The 27,717-nt window shown below is 38.6% G+C and overlaps 1 protein-coding gene and 1 pseudogene across 1 annotated transcript in view; one reads left to right on the forward strand and one right to left on the reverse strand.

The window, feature by feature from the left end:
* Nucleotides 1-27,717, reverse strand: part of LOC149053356 (uromodulin-like) — a 272,818-nt gene that overhangs the window by 153,181 nt on the left and 91,920 nt on the right. The window lies entirely within an intron of this gene.
* Nucleotides 3,265-4,428, forward strand: LOC149053363 (uncharacterized; annotated as a pseudogene).

Raw genomic sequence — 27,717 nt, forward strand, 5'->3', positions numbered from 1 at the left:
TTATAAGAAAGACGCCTCGTGGACGCAAATTACAACCGCCGGACCTGCGCGGCTTGAAGATAATTGAGTCCTGAATATTCCACTTTTCAAAGCAGAAAAGAAGTACGACCGATCAGGCAATTTGAACTTCATTCTCTTAATATTTATTCCTAGAAAACATTTTTGACTGAACTCAGTTATCAACAATTGAGGGAAAAGTTGTCTCGAATCATTTATCCAAAGTGAACCTCATGATTCTGTTCTTGCCGAAACTCACATGAACGATATCAATTACTTTTTTTCTAAATGTTGATATTTGTCTTAAAGACTACTACAGCCCTCTACACATAGAGAATAAATAAAGTTTCTGCACGAGATTCGGCTTAATTTTTTTGCTCTTTTTCATTTGATCTCCTTCAAGGCACAGCGAGGAAAAGTAGAAGAACCAAAATGAAATTCGACCATCATTGTGTTAAAACGAATACACAGGCCTTCTATGTTCGACAATTAAAGGTGATATCTTACAGAGAATACTTGTAGTTACCGTATTAAAAAATATCTCTATGGAAATATCATTTTTTTTATGTTCTATATAATAAATTTTGGCCACGTTTTGAAACTGTTAGATTTTGGAAAGCGATATTTCACCGCCACAAATGAATGGGAAAAAAAAATACTGTGAAACAGCGTTCTAACTAGCGAGAGAATAAAACGGTGCACCAAATAGGCCTTCCAATCTATGCTGCATGATATTAAAGAAACTATTCAGTTTTCGTTCCTTTTCTAAATTCTGTGGCTGTGCGAGTTTACTAGAATGACGTTCCGCAGTGATTTAAAGTCAGATTACAAATTGGCATATTGATGGATTCTCTTTCGCGCAAAACTAAAGAAAGAAAAATGTTCCAAAACTTTGCGCTGCAATGAAAGTCGTACAAAGTTGTGAAAAGTCGATAAAATGAAACGCCATTGCACCTATTCCCTCTGTTCATTCACCATTGGATTGTTACTATTGAACGTTTCTCGCAACATTTTATACACAGCAATGCAAGTGATACCAATCACTTTTCTTAGTTCCTAGATTTTCCGAGTTTCCGAGTGGCCACGAAAGGGGGTTGAAGATATCGGCGAATCGACTACATTCGACTCGAATCGAACGACTCCAAAGTTGTAGTTTTCAAAACGAACCCTTAGAAATGAGGTAATCACATGGCAAACCTTTTGCGAATCGACTTTCGGTGACACGGATCGACTTTGCTGATGACGAGTCCAGTCGACCCGTGCGAATCATGTCGATTCGTCAACATTGAATACCCCAATTTAACGCTTACTTCTGCGAATCGACTTTCGGAGACGGATCGACTTTACTAATGACGAGTCCAGTCGATCTGTGCGAATCGTGTCGATTCGTAAACATTGAATACCCCAATTTAGCGCTTAAGTAGGCATTGTCTTCTTTTGCGAATCGAATTCCGGCAAGACGGATCGACTTCACAAATAGGGACCTTAAGCAGTTAGGACGGCAACGCTAAGGAAGACTTCGATTAAAAAATGAATTTCTGCCTATAATTGGAATTTTATAAAAATAGCTGCATTTGTTTACCGTCTCTTACGGTGCCAAACCTCAACTTCAGCATGACGTATATAAGAAGTGTTGAGTTCCAAATGGAAATTAAAATAATTTGCCGTCGCGGTTTCGGTTCGCAGACTACGCAAATTGTGGTGATTTCACGTTGTTGTTTAGTATGGGACGGTTAAGAAATGTACAAAGTTTTAAAATTCACGTGCTGAGCTATTGCTCTGCCAATTGGATCTTTTGTTTTTCCTTGTCCTCGTTGCCGTCGCTGTCGTGGTTAGCTTAAGGTCCCTAATGATGAGTCGTGTCGACCCATGCGAATCGTGTCGATTCGTCAACATTTAATGCCACTGTTTAACGCTGTAGGAAGGAAGAAGGTTCAATTTCATATTTATAATATTCTGAAATATTATAAATATAATATGGCCATTTTAAGCTTTAAGAACGTGGAAGGTTCATGTTGTCGCTTTCTCTTTTCATGCTACTCATTTTCACACATTGCTAACGCCCCTCGACTGCCGGTATGTTAACCCGAGATACGACATCCGGTATACCATGCTACTCATTTTCACAGATTGCTTATCTCCACTTCCGCACGATTCGACTTCCGGTGTTTCCATTCGTCAACGACCGTAGATGAGTCGTAGCAACTTGTATGTATTGGACATGTATGTCTTTATGCGCATCACAAAACAAAGGCATAAACATTATTTTTAGAGTCAGCATCCATGCAAACCTAATTCAGCCTAATTCAATCCTTTAACTCTCAAGATCTCATTATTAATTCTCCCCTCCCCTTTGGTTACACATTTTTTGTAAAGTTGTTAGGAGAATTTGGTGTTAAATAAAACTAACAACTTCTACCTGATAAGTCCAAAACGATTCAGAGACTGGCACTATCTTTTCGCAACCCCCACTTATTTCATTCAAACGTGACGAAAACATAGGCAACTTTTTAGTCAGGAGTTCATTTCAAACCAATGACCAATCTGGAACCTTTAAATGTGCCCGCTCACGATGCAAAACTTGTCCTTTCATTCATAACGTAGAGAAAATATCGGGACCCAAGAGATGCATTACGATCATTGATCACTTTACGTGTACCTCCGCCAATGATATTTACTGCATAACCTGCACTTATTGCAGTAAGTTATACATCGGCGAAACAGGAAGACGACTAGGTGAACGATTCCGAGAACACCTTCGCGACGTGGAAAGAAATGATAAGAACGCATCCAAACCAGTCGCTAGACACTATAATCTTCCCAATTATTCTAAACAGCATATGGCAGTTTGCGGCCTTTCCTTACATCTAGGCAGTTCGGAAAGCCGTAAAACACTAGAACAAAAATTTATCTTCCAAATCGGCACCCTTAATCCCCACGGAATCAATGAGCGCTTTTCATTCAACTAATTTGTTCCTGTTTTCTCGTGACCATATTCCCACCAATGGCGTAGCTCCACTTTCTGCATATAAACCCACACACAACCCACAATTCCTCCAATCGCTCTGACGAAGGGCTAACGCTCGAAACGTCAGCTTTTTTACTCTTTACGGAGGCTAATTTACGTTTTCAAACCAGTTGTTAACATTAAATTCCATCACATGACCAGAAGGCAGAGATCCCATGAGACAGCACGGCGCTTGCGCAAGTCATTGCACGATTTGCGCTTAACGCAGTACGTCATACAAATTCTTGGAGCTTGGTTTTTGACGTTTTTTCTACGCTAAAAACCTTTCTTGACACAAGTTGCTGGAGAGGCTAACGTAGTTTACCTCAATTGTAGTCCAGCCAAGGCCCTAACGTAGTTGGGTGCCCATATTCATTGTGATTATGTCCGATCACGAAGACAACACAACTAACGAGCGACCGGGAACGTCAACGGACAGTGGCGCCCAGAATATGCCTTCAGCAAACGTTTTCGCGGATATCTTCAAAGCTGCCTTGGCTCCAGTTCTGAGCCAGCTCACGACCTTGAACGAGAATGTGAGCGCAGTGCTCCTGAACGAGCACGAAGACTCTGAGGAGGACGGTGAAGCCGCCTCTAATGACAGGCCCGCCATGTCTGCGGACATGGATGCGGATTTATCCGCGCTCCTCGTTTCTGCAGGCAAAGATGATAATACTGAGGCTATGCCGGGCGAAGACCTCTTGAAGGAACTCGCGCAGGAATTAGCAGTAAGCGAGAAAACCTCTCCGCCCCTTTGCGAAGGTCTGGCGGCTATTTTTAATAATCTGTTGTCAGAAAAGATGGGGGACGAGAAGCTCAAGGCCAAACTGGACAAATGTCCTCGTCCAGAGAATGTCAAGAGTTTGCGAACCCCGAAAGTGAATCCCTCAATCTGGAGCCAGCTTTCGACTTCCATGAAAACTCAAGATGTAAGATCGCAGAAGGGGCAAAATACTCTTATCGGCGCTATTTCAGCCGTGACAAAAGCCGCCGATTTGGCGCTGGGAAAATACAGCAACGACAAAGAACTGATCACCTTGCTGACAGATGCGGTTGCCATGGCCCTCAAATACAACCGCGAGGTGAATCACTCCCGACGCCTGGCCATGAAGAGAGAGATGCATGAAGACTATGTAGCTTTATGCAACCTGTCCACTGTTGATGGCACCTCAGAGTAAATAGTTGGAGATTTGTCAAAGCTCGCGAAGGGTATCACAGAGGCCAATAAGTTGACGAAAGAGGTTCGCACCCAACATTCCGGGACTTCCCGTGGGGATAAGTACGCTGGGTGCTCAACATATGGCTCGAGCCAGCGCAGATTCCAGCCTTGCTCTAGAGGAAAATCCTCTGATTTTTTTGGCAAAAGCCGCTTCTCAAAGCCGCCGAGAAAGAAAAAGGACGGCGAAACGAGCCAGCGACAATGAAGTTGCCTGAGGTATGTAATGCAAACATGACAACCTTGCCTATCGACATTGTACATAGCTTGGTAAAATCACAAACAAGGTTTCAAGCGGGAAAGCTCAAACATTTTTTTCCGCAGTGGGAAGCGATTACGGCTGACCCTACTATTCTTCAGATTGTTACTGGAGTTATCAACAGTCACCAACATTCAATTGTCAAGGCTGAAATTGATAAACTTCTCGCTAAAGGGGTTATTATTCCGGCGGCACAGGAAACAGAGGAATTTATTTCCACAATATTTTTACGACCGAAAAAAGATGGCACGCACCGTACCATTCTTAATCTTAAAGCGTTTAACGAATTTATAGCTCACCATCATTTTAAAATAGATACTCTAGAGGCCGCTGTAAACATGATGAGACCAGGTTGTTTTATGGTTTCGGTGGACTTAAAGGACGCGTATTATACCGTTCCTATCCACGCGTCTCACCAAGTAAAGTTCTAGTTTGACGGTGCTCTCTACAAATATACCTGTTTGCCTAATGGCCGAGCCAGTGCCCCGCGCATTTTTACTAAACAAGGCGACACCTCCGCGGAATGTCATAAAAATGTCACTGACACCATCACGCTGTTTACCAAATTAGGGTTTCATATCCATCCAGAGAAATCGGTGTTCATACCCTCTCAGAAATTAACTTTCTTAGGGTTTGTAATGGATTCTATTGCTATGATTGTTACGCTTAGGGGGGGAAAAGTTCAACGGATTCTGTCTGTCTGCGCTTCGCTTTTAAAAACAAAAATGCCCACAATTAGACAGGTCGCAGAGGTCATCGGTATCCAGGTGTCCAATTTTCCCAGTGCTCAGTACGGACCATTTCACTACCGCCATCTTGAGCGGGATAAATATCTCGCACTCGTAGCAAACAAGGGCGATTACGGGGGGAAATGCAATTATCCCCTCCCGCTTTAGCGGAACTTCAGTGGTGGCGTGATAATGCCCAAACTCTCAAACGAGATATCCAACACGTCCACCCCAGCACTTCAATTCAGTCAGAGGCATCAACATTGGGCTGGGGAGCTGTTTTGGCAATCAAAAAACGGGAGGGGGGAGGGGGGGGGGAGATGGACCCCTTCGGAAGCCGAATACCATATAAACATATTGGAATTACTTGCAGCCTTTTTTTGGGTTAAAGTGTTTTTGTAGCCATATGAACAACTGCCACATCCAAATTCAGATCGACAATACCACAGCCCTCGCTTACATTAACAACATGGGGGGCTTAAAATCCAAAGAACTTAATCAGTTAGCCGTTCAAATTTGGGAATGGTGTATATCACGAAATGTTTGGCTCACAGCTGTCCACATACCCGGTCGCCTGAACACTGGGGCTGATGAGAAATCACGCGTGTTCTCAGATAATCATGGGTGGATGTTAAAAACACACTCGTTTGACGAGATCCTGTTGCGCCACCCCGGCCTCGATTTCGACTTGTTTGCAAGCCGCTTAAACTATCAGATCAGTAGTTACTGCCCGTGGCAAGCAGACCCCAACAGTCCACACGTAGACGTATTTACTATGAATTGGAATGGGCATAAATTTTATGCTTTTCCGCCTTTTAGCCTTCTCCTAAGATGCCTTCAGAAGATGAGTCAAGACCGAGCTCAGGGTGTACTAATCGCCCCGCTTTGGCCAACCCAAACGTGGTTTCCAGTCCTCCTACAACATTTGTGCGAACAGCCCTGGATTCTGCTCCCACTACCAGACCTTCTACAACACCCCTCTCGCCGTGGCCCGCATCCACTACACAGGAGTCTTCATCTGATGGTATGTCCTGTGTTAGGAGATCCTTCAGCCGTTACAACTTTCCAGAGAAGGTTACCGACATTTTCATGGCATCTTGGAGGACAGGCACTAAAAACAGCAAGCCACATACGTTAAAAAATGGATGGCATTTTGTCGTGAAAGGGAAATTAATTAGTATTCACCACCACTGAGTGGTGCCCTTCAATTTCTCTCGGGGCTATTTCGTCAAGGGCTTAGCTACTCAACCCTTAATACTGCTCGCTCTGCCTTGTCTGCCATTGTTACGATGGACGGCGGGGAAGCTTTGATAGCAATCATATCGTTACATGGTTTATGAAAGGGGTATTTGAATCGCGTAGACACAAACCTAAATATGACAAAATTTGGTATGTTTCATTTGTTTTAAAACATTTATCTTCTATATACCCCAATGAAAAACTGTCTCTAAAGGATTTAACGCACAAGGTCCTTATGCTAATTTTATTAGTTTCAAGTCAACGAGGGCAATCGATACATTACCTGGATCTACGGCATCTTACCATGGAGGAAGATAATTATTTCTTTGACGTCGTGGAGCATATCAAGACCAGTACCCCCAGAAGCCCATATACCAGGATTGACTTTGCTGCCTATGAGCCAGACAGTACAATTTGCCCTTTGTCTTGTTTGAAAGCATACATTAACAAGACCAAGGATTTGCGTAATAACGAAACAAAATTGTTTATTAGCTATGTTAGGCCCTATAAGCCTGTATCTAGGGACACAATTTCCAGGTGGACTAAGGAAACTCTTAGACTTTGCGGTATTGATACTAAGGTGTTCACGGCACACAGCACTAGGTCAGCATCTGTTTCCAAAGCAAATGAAAAAGACGTCCCTGTCCATGAGATCATGGCAAAGGTAGGCTGGAAGTCTACAGAGACCTTTCGTAAATATTACAACAAACCAGTTCTTCAAGGAAACAGACTAGCTTCCGCTATCCTTGACCAGTGACACCTTTGATGTGGTTTTTGGAATATCGCAGTTGCTCTCTCGCTTATCATCAGAAGACGAGAGATCACATGCCCTCCACTATCACACCCACCCTCTCATGGGCACTTTGGTTGCCTATCTCTTCCTACTTTGGCTTTGGCACCCAGTGTGTGGCTTTTAATTATGACTTGCGCAAGCGCCATGCTATCTCATGTGATCTCTCGCCTTCATTAAGAGGCTATAAAACTCGAAGTTAGTTTTATATAATAAGCGTCATATCATTGTTTTCATCTGTTTTACGATCGAATACTGTGAAATAATTATTATACTTATCACAAGTTTTTGTGCTGCATTTGATGTGTTAGTATAAGTTTTTGCATTTTAATTTTTTCCCCGAGTTTCGGAGATCCTGCTAAGGAGCGCTGTAGAAGATATCCAGAAACCATAATCTCTGTTAATACGTTCATTGTTGGTTTTTCTGTGTTTTGATCGTTTGATTATGTTGGTTAAGTTTTGTTTTTAGAGTAACGCCAGCATATGTACTCACATTCGTGGTGTACAAAAACGTTATTCTGTTCCTTCTGCCGAACAGATGACATCGACAGGATAAATAATGCAATTCAGCAATGGAAGATGATGGGAAATATTACGTCTAACAGTTTTATTACCAGGCTTTATTCAGCGACATATCCGACTGTTTACATTTATGGAAAAAATATTTCAACCGTGGGAAGTTAAACGTCCATTGCGTTTACGCATTTTATCAGTAACCTCATACCTCATTCACCAGTGAATATGATTTTTCTCAGAACATTTTATGCACAACGGTGCAGGGGGTATCTATTACTATCCTTACGCGTAAAGATAACAGCAATTTATCCATTAGTTTTTATATAAAGAGCTTACCCCGTCCCCCCCCCCCCCCCTTGGGTAGTAAATTAACGTATATCCCCTTTGCACAAGCAAAGGTGGAAATTACAAGAGAAGAGAAGCAAGAGGTATCCATCATTATTCTTAGCTCTCAAAGATAACAATGATTTATCCCTTTGTTCTTTTAAGAACTTCTCCCCCCTACCCCCCCCCCTGTGGTAGCAAATTAATGTAAATCCCTTAGCACTAACAAAGGCAGAAACTACACGAGATACCTTTTTGCAAGGAAAATGTTCAATATTAAGTTAATTGTGAGAGTCCCAAAGAAAACTATCTTGCTCTCCTTTTGCTGTTTGTTGCGTTACGATCTTTTTCAATAACTTTCTCCATTTGTTATCGAATCATTGTGATGTAAAGTTAAAACCATTTTTGATTGATTGCTCTGGTTTTACCACACTGGGTTCTGATTTCATGCATTTTCCCGACCATTTCCTATTTGTTGTTGGTAAGAGTGAAATGGTAAGAGCTACTCTTTCGCGATTGCTATCAAGTGAATTTTTAAGAGTCTTTCACATAACCTTTCATCAGATGAGTGGTATCGAGAACCTACTCTGGCCCATGGACTACACTGCCTGTAACATTTACTCTTGTGCTCGTGTTATGAAATTCAGCTGAAAGTAATCCGTGTAAGGTAAATGTATTTACAAAGTGATACACATTGTTTGTTAAATAATTATATAACATACACGATGCCCGTCTATTTACACCACTCAAAAAGGGGAGCCACAAAGTGACCCAGCTCATATCACTTTCCTTTGAAAAGCCAGCAACAATTTTTCTATATTTTGATGCGTTGTTGATAAACCCTCCTCGCTTTGCCCCATTTTCTTTGTGTTCAGGTTTCTTCTTGCAAATTAGAGACAAATGAACATTAAATGATTCAGAGGATATTGAAATATCAGGTAATGGCCTATGGGGGTGGGTTTCTTTTCCGCGCTCATCATTTTTCAAAGGATTCTACTAATATTTTTGCAGGATGAAAAAGGAAAATTTCACTGCGAGAAACTGTGATTTTAATTTCAGTCTGCAATATTCCAGTGAAAAATTGTTGGTGATGTTCTTGAACGGTGTAAAAAGTTGTTTACAACACCTAACAACTTACCTGTACTACTCTAAGTACTTATTTTTTGCACATCGCAGCTCTGAATACTTTTCTCTTTGCGTGTTTATGTTGTGGGAAAGAATTAACCTCAGAAAAACAGGTTAACTTTCAAAAGTTACATTTAATTTTTTTAAACTTAATATGCAAGTTGCACTCGCACTACGGGTTCATGCAATTTGGTTACCCTTTCAAAACTTACTAGTGCTGATTTCTTTCAAATTGCACTGGAAATGCTTGATTACCTACACAAATTGAATAATCTTGAATGAACGAGGTGCCTATGCGCTTAGTTAAATAAGCTGTATAGGGACTCTTTGAAGCCATTGCGTAAAGATCTTTGACTAAGATTTCAAATTACTCAGAGATGTTTGCGATGTTTTAAAATAGTGAGTCACAATTACTTTAACTTTGTGTAATTTCATAGGACATCAGATTTTGACTGTCATTACTTTTTTTTCTACGCCTATAACGCAAGATAGCGCCTGCTTGTTTTCCACTGACTTAAGCTAAAATAACCATAGTGAATAATTACTGCTAAAGAAGGATAGTAAGGAAGAATTAAAAAAAAAAATAAAATAAATAGAAGGCACGAAATAGCTTGAGATTTTGTTTAAAGATTTTACTTGAAGATTACTTTGAAGATCCTTCCACTCTCCTCGATGACAGAAGCTATCTGATGAGAATTATTATTCTAATGAATTAAACACCTGTTTGCCACCAAGGTTAAAACCTAATGATGATCTTTACAATAGAGAAGAAAGGTAAACTACGTCACATGTGAAAAACCTTATACACATGTACCTATGGTTCGATTTATGAATCCTCTCACTACGCCAGGTATATCTGCTTCACATTTAGTCTGTGCCACAGTAGCGACAGGGACAATCAGTTGTCTTTTGAAGTTTGTAGATGAAATAGAATCCACAGTTTTTTACAAAAATATGTGTTGAGTATTTGCAACCAGTAGCGCGATCACTAAAGCAGACCTTCCGAAGAACTTCACCATCGTCCACTGTAGGATGAGTATCATCCAACCAGCCTGACCAGTCTGTACCACATCTGTATGCTGACACACGTGTTGTTTGCATTTTTGTTCCTGCAGCTCCCACAAAACGATACCATCCCTCAGAGAGTTCCCTGTCACACAAAACTGGTCCAGATAGCGGTGTTTGGTGAATTTCATTTCGATCGGCTTCACTCAGGTTTTTATAATGATAGCAAGGATCGGCTGCAAAGTGAAATGAAAATTACAAAAGGACTTGGATTATTAAAATCAATAGTTCAAAATCTATTGTAACGTCTCATAATTCTGGCAGCTTGCCAATCAATGTTGTATCTTGTACTTAACAAAAAAATGACTATGCATTAATTAAGGGGTCAAGTAGTAAATGTGTAGAATATCATCACTCGAAGAGGCTAAAACAATGATATTGGAGATCCAAATGAATTCTGCAAGATGCGAATCTGAGCCCCTTCTTTCTTAGTCAGCGCATGGAAGGACAGCTCTACGCAGACTTAAGGTACAACAACATCTAAATCGTAAGGTGTTACCTATCTTTTTTTATTGGCATCACTCAGGTTTTAATAATGATAGCAAGGATCGGCTACAAAGTGAAATGACAATTGCAAAAGGACTGAGACTATTAAACTTTAATAGTCTCAGTCCTTTTGTATCACTCATTCGCGTTATGGCATAACGCGAATGAATGAGTTGCCAATCCAATCGGATCCTTGCGTTTGTACAAAGATTTCTGGGATCGCCACAGGGCAAACATTGCAACTCGCTTAAAAGAAATGCATGGTGGAAGATTGTTTCGACGTCCTAAAAGCCCTATTTTGGAGAGAGATCAACGCTTTTTGCCGCAGTTTTATCATAAATGGATTAAGATTACAATTAACACGAAATATAAAACGTGCCGATAAACTTCTCTCTTTGCGTAAGGTCTAATGTGAAATCGTCATGGCGTAGTGGTCTCGACATATTAGAAAACTAGCCATAAATCGTTAGGAAATAACTCATTCAAGACTTTTCATTTGTATTTATGTATGTATAGCCTAAATTCATACCTTTGAACGCTTTAAATATACAAATTACGACGTCTGAAAATATACCTTCTCACAGGAGAGAAGTCTTTGTCAGCGGGGATGGAAATTGTTTTTACCGAACTGTTGCTCGTTGGAAGAATCAAATAAACGATGAAATACACGAGGAAATCCCTAAGTCAAGTGATAGCTTGTTTGAGAAAAATCCCAAGATTTGTGTGCTGCCACTTTTCTCCTCGAACTCCCAGGAGGAGAAGAGGCAGATTACCGAAAGTCCAGCAGGAACTGTGGGCATATATTCACTTGTGCATCGCTCCATGAGCGACCCATTTGTACCTAGGCATCCACAGAGAAGAGAGAGTTTAGTTTTGCGCCGATTATTAACGCCGTTTCGTTCTTATCTACCACAGCAAAGAAGCAATATAGGTTTTCAATCAGTTTAATGTATCGTGATAATATTCAATGTCCAAGCCACCATTTCAATCTCCTGCTGCTTCAATGTAGCTGTTGTAGTGCTCTTTTGTATTACCAAGCCAAAAAAAAAATGCTGGACGCTATAAGTAGGCTCGCCTCACGTAAAAAAAAACTGAAAAGGCTTAATTGAGTTATTTCTGGGAGATTTATAGCTAATATGTCTAAAATTTCGAGACCAGTACATGATGTCAATTTCACAACAAACCTTGCGCGTGGTGAAAAGGTAATCGGTGGATTTTACTTCATATTTCATGGTTGTTCAAACAAAACTTACGCTTCCCTTGTATCAACATTTATTAAACAATCCAATTCTGATAAAACAGCGGCGAAAAAGCGATGATCTCTCTTCATAATGGGTTTTTTTGGACCTTGAAACAACCTTTCACCATACATTTCTTTCTAGCGAGTTGCAATGTTTGGCCCGTGGCGCTCCAAGAAATCTTTGCGAAAACACAAGAATCCGATTACTGGCAACTCATTCATCGGCTTGCATGAGTCAAATATGGATTATAGCTGCTATTATCATAAGGGAATCTTTTAAGGTTAAAGATTCTTGAAGGTTTTTTTTAGTTCCACGGAGAATGTCATGTCTGCATCATGTTAAAGTTCGTGTAAGGTTTTTAAATCATTTAAAACATAATCAAAAGTTAGTTTGTTCTTGTGCACAAGCGAGCGTAAAATTATGCCTCCTCGATGTGAATGTCGGGTGAAATTAAACTCTAAGCAATTGACTGCTACATTCAAGGTGGGAAACGAAATTAAAACTTCATCGCCTTCAAAAACCAAACCAAAATTCACAATCAAAACTATCTCCAATAAACGTAGGATTAAAAGAACAGTTGTATGAGCCCTGGGTATTAGTGCAAGATGCATTCGGATGGCATTTGTTCATTTTAAAGCGATGGGCCTCATTACATTCGTCAATGTCTGAGGTAGAACGTACATAGTAAAAAAAAAGTTGTTGAAGACTTGGTCAGATAAGGTCAGAGAAAAATATGCAATATCTTCAGGAGTCAATAAAGGTGTAAAGGTTTTTTCCTTTTTTTGTTTGTTTTTTTTCAATTTTCGCTTTTGCCACAAATCTTATTAGTGAGATCAGTTGGTTTCATCAACTGAGTTCATAATATAAATTGGCCACCCTAAAGTGTTACGAAGCTGAAGTTCTGAGGGTTAGCTTTAAAACTCTTTAGGTTGGCCAATTTTCGTCATCAACTCGGTTGATAATACTTAATTACCCTGTTATACTCTTACACCGACGCAGCACTACAGTTTCTTTAGAGACATACCCCCTTTATTCATCGCTCTTTCTATCAGTTTACTGGCGAGATAACCCACGCGGGATATTGTGAGGACACGAGAAAAGTTTGTAATTCCGAGTTGGAGGCGATTGATTTCCTTTTTTTTTCTTTTTTTTTTTTCGAATGGTTTCCCAACATCTGGAGACGTTTACTACGCTGGTAAACCGATATAAAACATGGTCTGTTACTTTTATAAGATAAACCTCAATTTTCCATGGGTTTATCGGTGCAATCAACGGTTGTTTTTTTAACCAATCAGGGCGCTCGTAGTATCTTGATTATTTTAGAGAACTTGATGATAATAATTTTCAACTTCTTTACTCAAATATATCTTAAGCGTCAACGAAAACGTAGCGCTTTGGAGAATCACTAACATATCCATCCTGTGCACAGGGTTCAGAGCCAAACGAGCAATTTTATTTTCATGCTTCTGTCAATCATTGTGATAAGGTTAATTTTTTAGAGGAGAATAACAATGCATCAGTCATTAAAATTGTTCACTTTAACGGCTGCCTAAATCATAACGAGTTATGAGTAATAAATTATCGAATTGTCTTGCAACGCAGCTGAATGGTGCAGTAGTCAAACGTGTCATGCTGGACTATTCTAAATATTGTAACGAAGAAATTAAATTCACCTCTGCAGTTTTGTCCATTTCCAGTATATCCAGGCTGACATTCACATATATGTGATCCAAGGGTGTTATTGCACTTAGCATTCACGTGACAGGAGTGATTTCCTTTACACTCGTCAATATCTGAGAAACCGTAAATGCATTTTGCACTTCTATTTTTTCGTCTTTTGTTTTTGAAACATGCAACCTAGATATTATATTCTCTTCTCCAATGTTATTTTTTAGTCTCCTAACATAATGGCTCAGAAACAAACCAGATGGAGATCATGGCAGCTCCTTGCATAAACATGTATGGGTAACGCTGCTTAAAAAAAAGTAGTTCCTGCTAAAATTGCATTGTGTAATGCTAAGGGTCCACTGATATAGCATGCTAGGTATTATTGGTCTGCTATTCACTCACTCGATTTTAGATAGCTCAAATGTACCTCTAGTGTTTTTAGGCGAAAAATAATTAAATATTGTACCTCGGCGTGTCTGTAACTAGTTTACCTGAGCACGAGCGTCCATCCCCAGTAAATCCTTCTTTGCAGGTGCAATTATAAAACCCAACAGTATTGGAGCAGTTTGCATTTTCGTCACAAACTTTATTGCTGCCTTCACATTCATCGATGTCTATTTGAAAATTAATCGAAGAAATCACTGAGACAAGGTGAAAATATTTCACAAAAGTCCAGGGCAAAGGTAGACCAAACGTTGTGTAAATTCTGTTCTTGGTATACTGACTTACCTTCCAAAATCATGTCGCAGTAAACCAACTTTGAGCTCCCGACATTAATTGGATCCAACCAGTAATTTTTACTGATGCTGTCTTTACCTTCACTAAATTTTATCTCTTGGCACGACAGCGCTGGTAATTCAGGAATAGATCCTAAGGGGGCTAATATATAGACATGACTTCATTAATGGTTTAAGGGTAATAGAAGTTGCAAAACAGATTAGATCTGAAAATATATTTCTCTGGGCTAAACATGGAAAAACAATGATTAAGAGCTGAGAAGTTTAGCTGATATCAATGTACTATGGAAGGCAAATTTTGCTTTAAGACACTGACCCTATTTAATAACAAAGCAATCGGACACTAGCTCTCGGAAAATAGCGAGGTCTTACTAGGAACTCACTGAGAAAGATTTGTATGTAAAATAAACTAAACCGGATATATACTTCTACCACTAATGCGTCCCATGTAAAAGCGTAAATCGTCTGGCTGGAAATTCTCGGGCCTTGCTTCCTTGGTCCGGGTGTTAAGTTCACAGGACTTTTCCCCAATTACATAATTGTAGCTTTGACATATCGTTTCCCTCTCGCAGGTGATATCGCACACATGAGGAGCTGTTACTGGGACCTTTTTTTAAGACGAATCCTCTGAGAGCCATACCAGGTACGCTAACTTCGGTCTTGCACGGATTTTTAGCATTAGCGAAGTCCATGAGATACAAAGAGGCCAGTAGGACTGAGAAACTCGAATTCCACGGCATTACCACTGATGCTGAAATCGGAAGGTACATATTATTTAGGAATATGCATTGAGCGTTTTTTCTAGATTTAACGCAAACCAAACCAAACAAACGGAAGAGAAATGAAGAAATCCATTCTGAATCGGTTGCAAGTCAACTGCATGTCTGAGTCGCATGTTCATTCGCCTCTTTGACATTCTTAACTTTTACATCTCTTGCACTTATTTGGGAATTATAAAGGTTGCTTCCTAAAAAGAATATCAGCTGAAATGTTGATCGGCCTCAAGATTAAAAGGTGACAACGAAACGAGTGAGCTAAGCATTCATATATTTTTTGATAGACCTGGTCCATTGTTATTTTGAGTTACGGCATTTTGGTGATGCAAAGCATATCGTGACCGTTTGATTTATAGGAGAGAATATTAAGAGGCGATCTCTGTAAGAGCGGTCCAGGGCATTTCGCATCGGAAAAAGTTTTCCCTCAAACTTTGCCCAATAAACTATCTTTGGTAACAAGTAAATAAAACCACATTAGTTTCTGGAAATACCTCAAAATTACATTTTTAGAGCTCTCAAAAGTCAAAGCTGCAAAAGGCCCTTTTTTGACCTCTTGCGACATCGAAAATTTCAAAAGTTGAATAGCCCGGTCCTCGTATCACACCGCATGCAACAAAAAATATTTTGTATTCTTAAAGCGTGTGATATACAAGGTGTATAAAATGCATTTCAATCTTGATATTCGTTTATTCAGAGGCTCGTCGTAATTGATTTAAAAACACTCGTTGGACAGCTTTCTGAAATTGGTTAAAAGTACTCTTTCTTTCTCGATTGATATTGCTCAAGTCCAGACCAGACCATTAAAAACTCTGCTTGATTTCTGCCAATAAGATGTTTGGCTGCAGAAAAATATATAAACATCTTGCACTTATTGATTTTCTTCGCCGAGGTGACTTCGAACTTTTAGCGATATTGCTAGCGTGACAGCCGATTATGCAAATTAGTTCATTGAGCAAACTCCGACCGTTTTATGTGAGTAGCTCAATAAATCTTAGATTTTAACCATTTTAAGTAGAAAATATAGAAGGACAGAGCTTTAAAACCACACCGATTAATACTTTAAGCATTTTAAAAGGCCAAAATTTGACAAATTTTATTATCTCGTGACGAAAGACGTCAACAACAACGTATCGAATATCATAATTTGATTAGCGCTCGCAAACTCTTTTTTAAAAATTTGGCTTCTGTTATTTCATATTTGAGTTCTGATGGCTTACGCTATTCAAACCTGCATGAACATTTCAAAATTAAACTACAGGATTCTATTCAGTGTAACCGGCGATAACAGCACACACTGAAATACACCGTGACCAGTGACTCTGTCACGTAATTCCATCGTGTAATTGTCCTGAATACTTCTCACTTCTAAATAAAGCAGCGATTTCTCGGATTTCTAGCTGAAAGGGAAAAAAATTATATTTGGTCGTCACATCTGTCTGCATAATAGTCTCTGTTCATAAGTTTGAAGAGTTCTTGTAAAAAAAGATTCGCATTCGCATAACAGGTGGATGTCATAACTAGATTGCATAACAACTGCACTCCGAAATCATTTCCTCCATTTTTGCAAGAAGTGCTGCCTTTGTATCTTGTGTTTTGAATGCGAGCTCAAAATGTTCGCATATGTCTCTTGGTATCTTGACTTTGAGACTAGACAACCTTGCTTCTCTTGCCAACGAGCACACATCATAGATATCAAACATGATTGGATGTTTCAATCTATCTCATCCATTACTGTGTTCCTCGCCTCTCTCAAACACCTTTCGTCTACATCAGACGCGGATGCTCCTATCAAGTGGTCGTCTGCGTCGGTGGCATCATCCGATTCTTGTTGTATTTTAGATCGCTGTTTAAGGCACAATCTCGAGAAGAAACACTGAGTCTGTATGTTGGATAACCACTCTGTGCTATCGAACATTCTCTCTCCATCTATTGTGCAAGCAGTTCGCATATCCTTTGCTACTTTCTCTGGGTTTGGTTTCTGCCAGTGTCTCATCCGATATTAAATTTCTGTTTCAAGTACTGCCTGACGTTTTGCGAAAGCCGTTCACTTGCACCTCTCTTATGAAGAGCCCATCCCATGGGAAGCTTTGATGTACTTGTCAAGGGTTCTGTGGCCACTGCAACCAGTTCAGTCGAACTTTCACCCTCTAATGATAATGACTGAAAGTAATGAACCCACTACCTCTTCACTTTGTCATTAAGACTTTAAGTCATGCTTGCAGGGACAGGACTTACATGATGAACTAACTAGTTCATATGGAAGTCAAGGTTGGCCTGGGTCTTATAATCTTCATCGCAACCAGGTTCAGGGCATTGATAGGAACTACCGTCGTTGCCATCATTGCTTTCTCCTGCTGATGCTGTTCGTCGAGCAGTAGTGGGGAAAAATGGAATTTCTTCCACCAGATCCGTCATTATTTCTGTGGAAAAATTGCAATTTTAATTTTACCGAATATACTTTCCAGGCCCAACATTAAACGCTCTCCAAACGCGCAGGCCCTCTTGTGTAAGTTGCTGAAAGTGGCAATCTTGATGTCCGAGCCCTCGTAGAGATGATACTAGCCTACTGTTGTGACAGCAACCTGCTTCATCCGATCTTATAAAGGCCTTTTTCATTCCTGAATTTCGTAACTTTATGGTGACAAAGAGATTTTCTAGGACTGACAGCACTGAAAACCAGTCTTTTTTACAGCTGTTAAGAAGGTGTACGTATCAGGTTACTTCCAGGCTTTCCTCCTGTCTTACAACAACGCTACTCACATGCCAATTGATTTACCTCTTGGGAAACCATTCTGCTTGCTTTTCCCGGAACTTCATGGCTATGAACTTCATTGTCCACTCAACTATTATAGATGCTTCATCTCCCTCCAAAGTATCGACAATTTGCCGCTCGTACTGATCCTGGTTTCTGCTCTCAGGATATGCCCTCTCCATTCAAAGATCTTAGCGGCAGCATTTTTGGCTTCATACAGATAGTCTTCCGCTTGAAACCTACCCAATTGCATTGTGTACTCAGAAATAGCGCCTTTTACTTCTTCAAGAACACTCTTCAGCATCTCACAATCCTCACACTTCACGTTGTGACTGTGACTGCATACTTTCTGAACGTCAGTGTCACCAGCATGGCTCAGTACAAAGACCCTACAGTGATCGGCACATTTGCTATCGTCCTCTTCGCAGTGATTACGGTATGTAGTCTTCAAATACAACTTGCTCTCCTGAAGCCTCTTCCGAACTTCTTTACACTAGTCCTTTTCTGCTCCCATGCTTTCCAATTCGTCTATAATTTGGAGAAAATCCTTGAAACCATCCGCTCCATCAGCTGCAGTATCGTGTAAACCTCTATAGAACGCCATACATCTTAGAAATGGCCTTTGAAATTTGCAAATTGACAGAATACCGGCTCTTTAGCCCTTTGGAATCGCTACCAGGGTGTGTCGGATACTGGCACGCTGAACTTTGGCGCCAGAACTTCCCATAAGTGTGCCTATGCTTTGCGCAGACCCACATTTTGCCATAACTGAGTGTTCTACATCGAACAGGCCAGCCCTTGCAAAGATAAGCTCTCCTTCTGTGAAACTCTCTTTTGACAAAAGGATTAAGCAGAGATGACTCTTTATTGAGTCAGTACTCTGAGGCAAGTTAAACAAACCGGAAACTCCTCGTGAGTCTCCGAACGAAGTTTCTGAGGAACGCGACTGAAAACAGGACTTCTTTTGGCGAATACCTCCTTAAGAATTTAGTTTTATTAATCCCAAGCAAGCCAGTACCGAAAGAGACATATGAATTACAGCTAATACAATTACGCACTTTACAGTATAGATATAGCTAATTGTTGGAAAAACGAGGTCACACGTAACGTAATAATTTATTTCCTCAAAAATCGCGGGGTCCTTTTCCACAAGAACTCCTTTGAGTTCTGAATAGAAATTTTCATAAAGACAGGTGTGCAGACAAAATTTCTCTTATTCCTGCCGACCAGAATTCGGATCCAAAAGGCGATGTTATTGCTGCTTTATTAAGAAGGGAGAAGCAATTGAGGATAATTACACAATTGAATTATGTGACAGTGGTCACGGTGTATTTCAGTGTGTGCTGTTATCGCCAGTTACACTGAATAGAATCCTGTATTTTGGTTTTGAAATGTTCATATAGGTTTGAACAGCGTAAGCCATCAGAACTCAAATATGAAATAACAGAAGCCAAATTTTTACAAGGGGTTTGCGAGCGCCAATCAAATTATGATATTCGATACGTTGTTGTTGACGTCTTTCGTCACGAGATAATTGTCAAATTTTGGCCTTTTAAAATGCTTAAAGTATTAATCGGTGTGGTTTTAAAGCTCTGTCCTACTATATTTTCTACTTAAAATGGTTAAAATCTAAGATTTATTGAGCTACTCACATAAAACGGTCGGAGTTTGCTCAGTGAACTAATTTGCATAATCGGCTGTCACGCTTGCAATATCGCTAAAAGTTCGAAGTCACCTCGGCGAAGAAAATCAATAAGTGCAAGATGTTTATATATTTTTCTGCAGCCAAACATCTTAATGGCAGAAATCAAGCGGAGTTTTTAATGGTCTGGTCTGGACTTGAGCAATATCAATCGAGAAAGAAAGAGTACTTTTAACCAATTTCAGAAAGCTGTCCAACGAGTGTTTTTAAATCAATTACGACGAGCCTCTGAATAAACGAATATCAAAATTGAAATGCATTTTATACACCTTGTATATCACACGCTTTAAGAATACCAAATATTTTTTGTTGCATGCGGTGTGATACGAGGACCGGGCTATTCAACTTTGAAATTTTCGATGTCGCAAGAGGTCAAAAAAGGGCCTTTTGCAGCTTTGACTTTTGAGAGCTCTAAAAATGTAATTTTGAGGTATTTTCAGAAACTAATGTGGTTTTATTTACTTGTTACCAAAGATAGTTTATTGGGCAAAGTTTGAGGCAAAACTTTTTTCCGATGCGAAATGCCCTGGACCGCTCTTACAGAGATCGCCTCTTAATTCATGTCATGGCAAGTTGATAAGAAAAAAAGTTCAAACAAGACTATGTGCTTTCCTTACGTTAATATTACTGTGCTTGCAATTTTTCGACACCCTTATTAAACAATGCCGCACAACTTTTGCGCCAAAGATTCGGTTTGAACAAAATGATTCGATTCCTCCTCCAAATCAAATTTAAGAGAGGAGATGTGAGGTTGAATTTGCATTATGAATCCATAGATTGAAATGAGGCTTTTTAATTAAAAAAGGCTTGTTGAATTGCGGCAAAACTTTGGTCTCGATTTCTCTATTGTTCTTTAGAGATGAAAATTTTTTTTTTCGTAGGTTGTGTTGGTAAAAGATGAGTGCTCGCTCCTTTGAAGTCCTACATAAAATATTTTGCACCATATGTTGGAGCTCAAACGCTTGCAATTTTTTCTTTAATGTATCGACACACGGATGAAGCACGTTCGATTTTACCGTTTTATTAGCACAGAGAACAACATTATTTCTTATTTTAATGATAACAGAGAATTTGACTTACCCCGAAAAGGAATAACGAATGATAAACACGCAATTATTCCTTAGAGCCCCCGCACTCACCAACGTCAGGGAGACTTGATTATCACTTTTCAGAAACTTTTAAGCCTAAAAGATAAATAATTCACCTCTGCTCAAAAACGAGTGCCCTCAAACATTTGAGAATGATGTGTTAACATACTTAAAAAAAGCTCTCCAGAAATTAGATCAGCACTTTGCGTCAAATCGTTACCAAGTAGCTTCGATTCTTAATGCACAGCCTTTGTGCATTGAAATTTAAGTCGGAGATAAATCCATAAAAAAAAAAAAAATTGTTTTAAGTATAGTTCCGTGACCGAAAATTACGAATTTGAAGCATTAAGGACATTTATTTTTTATCAGTATAGAGAATGGACATTAGCCGAACCTCGTTATGAGGTCTCTGTTGTAGGAAAGACGCCCCATGGACGCAAATTAAAACCGACTGAGAACACCTGTGGAGCTTGAAAATAATTAAGTCCTGAAGATTACACTTCTCGAAGCAGAAATTAAGTATGATCGGTCAAGCAATTTGAACTTTATTCTCTTACTAGTTATTCCGGGAAAATATTTTTTTTGACTGAACCCCAAAAATATTTAGAGAAAAGTTGTCTCGAATCATTTATCCAAAGTGAACCTAATGATTGCTTTGTTGCCAAACTTACGTACACGCTATCAATTTCTTCTTTTTTTTTTATGTTGAAGTTAGTCTTAAAGAATACTCCAGCCCTCTGAACATGCAGAATAAAACAAGTTCCCGCACGACTTTGTTACAATCTTTTTTCATTTAATCTCTTTGAAGGCACCGCGAAACCTCGAAACCGTCGAGGAAAGTAGAACTAAAGTAGAATTCGACCATCGTCGTGTTAAAAACAAATACACAAGCCTTTTGTAGATAACAATCAAAGGTTATATTCGGAGCATTCTTGCAGATACTGTATTAAAAAAAATGTCCCTATGGAAATATCATTGTTTTTTTAATGTTCTAGGTGAGATTTTGGGCATGTTTTGAAACGAGAGATTTCGGAAAACGCTATTTCGCCGCCACAAATGACTGAAAACAAAAGTGCTGTGAAACAGCACTTCTAATCAGCGGGAAAAGAAAACGGTGCACCAAATAGGCCTTCCGCAGTGACTTTAAGTCAGATTATAAACTGGGATACTGATGAATTCTCTCTCGCGTAAAATTAGAGAAAGAAAAGTGTTCCAGAACTTTGCGCCGCAAAGGAACTCGTAGAAAGTTGTAGAAAGTCGATAAAAAGAAATTTCATTTCAACTTCTTCATTCTCCGGTTAATATTTCAAAATTTATAGGTTTTCTTTCACCTGCGAAGAACATTATTGCTTTATTCACATCGATTATGCTGCATTGCAAACGTGAAATTCGAGATTTGATACAGAGTATTTCCAATATGAATGAACATGTCCTTTTGGACAGATTCTTCGAAAAAAGTGATGTAAGGCTCATGTTTTAAATCCGTCGCTTTTAAAAAAAGCCCTTACTTTGTTAGTTGGAGAATTAGAAGTATCAAGTCAAATTTAACATCGTACCCGTCAGCAGAAAAAGGAAAAGCAAATTCTATACTAGGACTGTGAAACTCAAAACTAATCGCTTTAAGGTAAAGCATCGCATATCGCATCCAATTCGTTAGGACAATTTATTTTCCTTTTGATTTTCTCGAAGTAAAGAAGTTGTATGTTCCAAATAGTTTAATATAGTTTTTCATTCTTGGAGTGTTCACTAGTGTTAAAGAAAACTGGCTTACCTTTTAAGATGCAACACCTCTCCGGTAAGAAATTCAAAACGCATTACAAAGAATGCTGTCATTAGCATTTGTTGTCATATAATTACAGCTGAAGTCCTAGTAGTCAATAGAATGACTGTTAATAATTAATTTCTTGTTCCTGTCTGGTCCTTGAGAATATATCACACCGCTTTTTTTCAGTCTTGAAACGGTTTAGAGTTTATTCATAAACATCGCAACTTTTCGTAGCAGTCTGAGTGTGTGTCTCTTTGGGTAAATAGAAACATATTTTACTCTATAACTTGCCACTGGCCGTAAATATAAAGACTCTGTAATGATGAAAAGAATCGCACGCACCCTGAGAGGTAAATTAAGAATAAGGAATAACAGGCTTTTGTTCCTTACAGGCACGCAGTTATTACGCAATGAAGAGGTAATTATCAGCTTAAATAAATTATTTATTTTACAAACATCGAACCTCTATACAGGTTTCTACTTTTATTTAATTCAGTTATACTTTATTTTCGTATCATCACTATGTTGTAAATTATTTTGTGGACACAAGTCATCAAGCGTAAGTAATTTCATTGACTTAAACAAAAAGGAAAATTCGATCCATTGAATAAACACATTTAAACTTCATGGGAGAAAAGGTGTCCTACAACCTTAAAATACGAATGAAGAGAACTCTTGCATGTCTTTAAGTGAATTCCGTGTTATACAAGTTTGAAAAGAAAAAAAGAAATGCTTGCTTTTCGATATCATTCAAAATCGAAGAAGGAAGAGTTTAAAACTATTTAATTTAAGAAGCATGGTGTTATTAATATTTTTATAGTTCAACTGTGTTTGCAGCCACAGTAGACAATTTCAGTCGTGTTATTGAAAGACATCTCCTCATTCCTGCTTAGTTTTCGAGATTAACTGTCATCGATTTCTTGTCGTGGTGGCTTGAAATACATTTTAAAATGTCATAACACACAGCAAGAATCTTGCTGTTATAACTGGCAATAATTCTAAAAACAAAGAAAACTCTTCTTTTTTCGTAACAATGATAGCTGGAATCGATCTCACCCTGAAGGAATAATGAAAAAATTAACACGAAGCAAGAAAGGATATTCTCTCTTGCAGGAAATTTTGTTTATAACTACTCGTCTTCAGCAGCGTTAGAAGACTCGATTATCATTTCTTATGGGTTGTTAAGCTAAGACATGTCGAACTTCTAGAGTTTTACTTAGGTTTTTATAATTATAGGAATGATCGGCTACAAAGTGAAATGACAATTGCAAAAAGACTAAGATGATTAAAAATCAATGTTTCAAGGTTTTCCCTAACATCCTATAATTCTAGCAGCTTGCCAAAAAGCGGTGAAACTTGTACTTAGCAAAAAAACGACTATGCATTGATGCAGATACTCGTAAAAAGTTCAGCATGATATGCTAAAATATTAGAGTATAAGATTTTACTTAAAAAAACATAAAACACCCCATCGGCTACCATCCAGTACTTTGCCGCTTGTTTACGAAATGCAGAGGTCGAGGCCGAGACTTACATAACTAATGAAGATTTTGGTCTATTTACAAAACATTTCACAGGTTAGAATATTGATGCAGTGAGTTCATTATTAATATCATCATTTTTTGTTTGGATGATAATAGCACACGATTACCACAGAGTTTATAGAGAGAAATTTAAATTACTTTTTAAAAGACTCCTTGGTCAATATTTGTCGGTTTGCAGCTATGGGTTCTGTCACAACAGTCATTCTAAAGAAAGTTACTAATAAATAACTCCTTGTTCCTGTATAGTGCTCGAGATTTAAAATACACCGTTTATTTCAGTCTCAAAAGCGTAGAGGTTTTATAGTAAATGCTATAGCTCTACTGCGGCGGGATGAGTCAGGCTTGTAATTTTCGCCTAATAAGTACTTTGGCTCTTTAAAATTGTCAGCAGCGGTAATAATTAAAAAAATTAAAAGAAATGTATAGGGGACCATGTAGAGGAGTACAAAGAGAAAAGAATCACGCCCCAGGCAACCATTAGAGTGATAAAGGAGTGATACTCACTTTCAGTAGGTTGTTTAGTATACAATAATTATACTTCTAACTCCTGACGTGATGCTCGGTTGGGGTCTTTGGGTATTTAGATCTCTAGTGTATTCTCCACGTAAGTACGAGGTATCTTCATATTACAAAAAGGGATATAAAATTGTTTTCCTATTCCGCAGGTATTACGCACATATGTCGCAGGTCAAGAAATTTCTAAGAAGTTGACGAATTTGTGGAATAAAAGAACCCTTCTAGGCTTTTTCAGCTAATTCTGCTGTCCAAGAACTTCAACAAAATTAGTGACAAAAGAGTAAGAAAATCGTTAAAAACATTGGTTTGCGAAATGGTGAAAAAATTAGCATAACCTCAAAAATTTGATTAGTGCCAATAACAATACTGATGCACAAAATTAAATAGCAGGTCTTGTCTGTCTTTAGGCTAAGATCGTAATGAGCTACCTTTTTAATATAAAAGGAAAACTTGACCAATTTTTTTTTAAGTCCCTTTTTTTCTGTAAAATTTCCAAAAACATGTATTTTCTTTCGGATGAATTAATTCTTGAATACAGCATATGCAAACGTCTCTGGGTTTTTAAAATGTTTTTCTTCTTACCGTTTATTGTGATATTGTTTAACAACTTTACTAAAATGATGTACAATATCGCATAAATTGTTACGAACAGAACGACCTAACTTTACTAAAGGATTAAAACCGACCAATCACGACCAAGTCCTACAGCCAATAGCATCGCGGTAATTCTGACCAATCACTTATACAAACCGGACTTAGACCATTCGACTAACAACAACTTTTCACTTGACTCTCATGATGACTTCCGCTCGGGTTGTCGAAACGTCAGTCATCACCGTGCAAAAACAGTCCTTTAGTAGGACTGCACTCACCCTGACGATCAAACTACACTATTACAAAGTCGTTACAATTGCAAAGGACTCAGGTTTTAGAGAAGCTTTATCTCCACGCTCTACACGTATTAAAGCGAATCCCCGCATAATTGGCACAATTTTTTGGTCATTTGATTGGCTTCATAGCACAAAAAACTTCAAAATCTCGGAGAAAAAAAATACTTTTGCAAATTCAACCATCAACGTTCCTAAATACACACACCTATGGATGACAATCCAAGGTGATGTTTACGAATCATCCGTGTACATACGGTATACGAAATGGAGTGCTCATGGAAACATCGAAGTCTTTTAAAAGATGATATTTGAGTGAATGACACAGGCATACTCGGAGAAAAAGAACTTAGAGTGCTCGCAATAGGAGTCTAAGCTACTAGCTTGTGATTAGTAACTCGGATGCTCTACCAACTCGTGGGAGGCTAGGCTGTAAGGCTATGTGCGTGGTGACAAACTTCATGTACACTTCTAGGATATGAATGTCAAATGTGATGCTTTCGCGCAATGATTAAACTAAATTAAGACCTGACGCATCGAAGAATTCTCTCTTATGCAAGATCAAAAAAACAAAGTGTTCTAAAACCTTGCGTCGCACAAAAACAAAGACAAGTTAAACGTTTGTTATTCCCTGCCCAAGATTTCAAAATGTAAAAGTCTTCTGTTTCGAGCAGCATCACCCGACTTACGTCTACTATGCTGCATTGCAAACTTAAAAATTGGACATTTGATAAAGACAGTTTTCATATTTATTAACATATCCTCTTTGAACAAATTGCTTGAAAAAAGTGGTAGGAAGCCCACGTCGTGAATCCTTCGACTAGAAAGATCCTTTCTCTTTTAGTTAGAGAAATTAGATATATCATAGTAATTGCAACATCTTGTCCCATTACATAACTGCGAGGAATGCATAAAAAGAAAATGGATCTGAAGTTTTGGTGACATCGGGAGAGAGGATCATCTCATCGCAGTTTTTCGCAAAAAAGTGTTTTTCTTCTATTTTCAGAAAGGAATGAGTATTACAGTATGTCCAAATGATTTTAATAAAGTGTCTCATGATTTTTAACGTGCTAGCGTCAAAAAAAAAAAAAAAAAACTGGCTTACCTTTTTTTTTAGCATGTAGCACGCTTCCTCCAGAGTTTTAAGCGAGGAATAAAAAGCCCTGTGAAAACAATGCTGTCTTTGGCACTTATAACGGTAGTTGCTGTCACAATAGTTAATATCTATATATCATGCTCTTAATAACTCATTTCTTGTTCCTCTTTGTCCTTGATCAACCCTCTAAAAGCGATGCGTCATCGGCGCTTGTTTCTCGTAACTTTAGTTGCTGTCACAATAATCAATATTTATCATGCTCTTGATAATTAATTTCTGGTTCCTGTTTGTCGTTGAGAATAAAAATGCGCTGTTTTTTTGTCTTTAAAAATTAGAATCTGTTAAAAAATGTACGTTGCAACTTTTCGAAGTTATATGAGTGTCTAAAGTGGAACTTAAGGTAAAATAAAACAGGTGGTTTTCTTAGAATTTTCATCAGCTTTAAGACAAAAACAATGTTAGAGGAACCTTTATATGATGAAATAAAACGCACGCACCTCGTAGGGCAGAAAAATAACACTGTTTTCCCTTCACAATTCATGGGCGTCCTGCTTTCTTAAATATGAGTGAAAGAACCCCCAAACGTGTTTAATTATATTCCGTTTTTTTGTTTTCATTTTGGAACGTAATAACAAGTGCCTGTTTGCGACATCATCCAAAATCAAGAGCGGCTTTGCATATCGCGACAACTTTGGAAAACTTTGATTTAAAAGCGATCACGGTTTTGATAAGAAAAAAAAAATGACATAAGTACTGTAATTTCATTCATTTTCCTTTTCTCTTTCGTTATAATAGATTCTACAATCCACCACGGCTGTATACGTTTGAAGTACTATTTCAAAAACGAGTGTAAGGTTTCATCAGGGTTTCCAAGCACGAAAAAACTGATGGAAGCATTGTTTTCGAGTGCTTGAAAACCCTGATGAAACCTGAAGCACGATTATTTAAATAGCGTCTCAATCGCGCCTCAGGAATAAAAGAAAATGGAAATATTCACGAATTTTTCTCACGTTATCGGAAAGTTTGTTGTTACGAAAAAATGCACTGTTATGGTGGTTTGTCTAAGAGTAACTTGTGCTTCCAGCCTACTTAACGCAGGTGTGGAAGAGAGGCTAATTAAGGACCAGGTAATTTAGTGTTAACAACTGGGTTGAAAACGTAAATTAGCCACCGTACAGGGTAAAAAGCTGACG

Source organism: Pocillopora damicornis, chromosome 1, assembly GCF_964200805.1.
Source record: "Pocillopora damicornis chromosome 1, jaPocDami1.2, whole genome shotgun sequence".
Taxonomy (NCBI): Eukaryota; Metazoa; Cnidaria; class Anthozoa; order Scleractinia; family Pocilloporidae; genus Pocillopora; species Pocillopora damicornis.